We start from the raw sequence: 2602 nt of genomic DNA on the forward strand, positions 1-2602 counted from the left end.
ATGTGATGAATTCATCCTTATCTTTGAATCTTCATGGCCTCCTTGAATCAACTGATAGAAAATCTTCTAAGTGATGTTTGTCCAGAGTATCAATGAGAATGCTTCTTTCCATCGCATCATCYATTGATCMTCTGGTTGAACTCTTCCATCGGTCCAATGGTTGAACTTTGTCCATCGATCCTCTGGTTAGTCTGTCCATCAATCCAATGGTCGAATTCCAGACTTAGTTGTTTTTTCCTTGATGTCTTCATTGGTCTTCTGGTTCTTCATCACTTGTTTTTCAATACTTTTTACATTTTGCATTGTGGGGTTTAACAATCTCCCCCTAAGTAATGAAATAACAAAGTCTAATCTAGACACATGTGAAGAACAAACACTAGTCTAGAATAAAAACATCAAAATCCAAATTTTCATTGGATGATGAAATTTCTTTACAATACTGGAAACAAATTACATCAAGGCAAAATAAGAAAAAAATCCATCTCATCACGGACTACCTGAGTATATTTCCCTGAAGCGCAAGAGTAGTCTTCTATAGGAAATGATCGTTGAAATTTCGTGAATGAGATGGCTTCCCTCTTCCCTTGGCACGTGGTTTCTGCCCAGTCTTTCTCTAATGTTTTTCTGAAACCATTCAAGTGTATTTGTTGAGTACTTGAAGGCTTCAGTCAATCTGAAGAACTTTTTAACCCCAAACTCGTTCTTGTAAACAAGTCCGAGTTCAGGTTGAGTAAGAACTGAAGCAGAACGTATCTCTTGCAAGCCCTGGAAATCTTCATTTGGAGGAGCGCAGTATAACCTCTCAATGCCTAGCCTAAAAGCAATTTCAAAATCTCTTTTGGCTCGATGCTTCACCAGGGACTCCATTGTCTTGACAATAGCTTTGTTCGCCATTCCAAATCGTATCCCATGATCTTGCCTTTGAGCGGTGTAGGCATATAACTTTATCAAGTCATATGGATTGAGGTTGATGAGGTCGTTCTTGTTGAATACGCTAACTACCCCATGGGCTCTTTCCACGCTGAACTCGATGTAGCGTATGGCTCTATTGGCAAATGACTTTATTTTTAAGTCTATGACTCTTCTTATTCCATCATTCGAAAAGACAGCTTGAGGTGGTTCAGTAGTTTGTCTTATGAAACGATGATGTAGAAGGTTCATAGACTCTGTCGATAGGATTGGAGGATTGGTTGACAGACTTTCTTCGCGTTCTTGGTACATGTATTGATGGATGTTTTCCATCATTATTGGTTCCCTGGGCGGCAATTGAGGTCTTCTCCTTATCGACTCCATGCTTTGAATTATTTCGTCCACCAGGCCTTGTGGAGGATGCCTCGAGGAAGAGGGGATGTCCGCATGCACCACAGGATGTTGGGTTGAGGGTTGTGTCTTGGCTTGCGGTTGTGTATAGGTAGAGGGTGAGTTTACTTTGGTTGGTTCAGTTTTACGTGGTTGAGAGGTTTCTGGTTGGGTTTGGGGTCGTTGAGGCGATGGTTGGGTTTTTGTGGGTTCTGGTTGTGAGGTAAGAGTGAAGGGTCGAGGTGATGGAGAAGGTGTTAAGGGTAGGTTTGTTGTGGGTGAGGGAGTGAAGGTTTGCTTGGTTTCTGTAGGTGGTGTTTTTGGTTCTTCATCGATTGATGAACTCAACACGATGGGGTCTGGTATTGTGGCTGAGGGAACTTGGATATTTTGTTCTTCATCAGAGGGCAAAGCCTCTGGTTCCTTTGGCTGGGTTTGCTGGGTTGATGGTGGTTGTTGAGGTGATGATTGTTGCTGTGGTGCAACGGATTCTGTTTGCTGAGAAGCCGCCGCCTCTATCTCCCCCTCATGAGGTCCAAGACCTTGATCATCGGGGTCTTGGTCTTCATGCCTTGGGCGTTTGTAGGGGCGGCTGGAAGAGCAGGATACTCTTGATCTATTTTTCTTTTTTCCACATCCGAATGTGGGATGCTGGAGTGCACACTCGATCCTTTCTGCACTGTTCTTTCATTGTGCGAAGAATTGTCTTTTGAAATCTGAGATGTTTCGTAGTTCCCGGTTGTACCCTAGCATCCTTACGAACCTTAGAATGTCCTCGGAGGAAGGTGGTTCATCATATTGTTCGATCTCGAGTTCCCGTCTGGTGAGAATACATAACACCTTAGAAATTTTTGCTCGTGAAATTTTTACTGAGCAAATCATGTCATTTGGGGCGTCTATGTCTCCCATTATTCCATGACTGGGAGGAAGAAACTCGCAGTTCTGCCAATATTGTTGAACGTACTTTAATGGTACGTTTGGGTTAACTAGAGTTAAGGCTGGGAGAAGGATACAGTTCTTGAAGAACTCAATCATAATCGCAAATCTGTCATCAAAAAGAGTGTTGTGCAATTCTATCATGTGGTTCTTTGGTTTCATCGGCAAGAAGACGATGGCACGGCTATCGGCGCCGGTGGATTGGATGCGGCTGTCATTGTTGTTGGAAGCGTCCGAAGCGGAGGACATTTTTGATGAAGTTGCAGGTTTTGAGTTCGTCAGAGTTAGGTTGTAAGTTTTGAAGGCGTAAAGAAGGTAAGAATGGTGAAGATGGGTATTTATGGGGAAGACGGTTGGGGTGGGGGGT

This window comes from Cynara cardunculus (assembly GCF_001531365.2).
Source record: "Cynara cardunculus var. scolymus isolate 2C chromosome LG 2, CcrdV1, whole genome shotgun sequence".
Taxonomy (NCBI): Eukaryota; Viridiplantae; Streptophyta; class Magnoliopsida; order Asterales; family Asteraceae; genus Cynara; species Cynara cardunculus.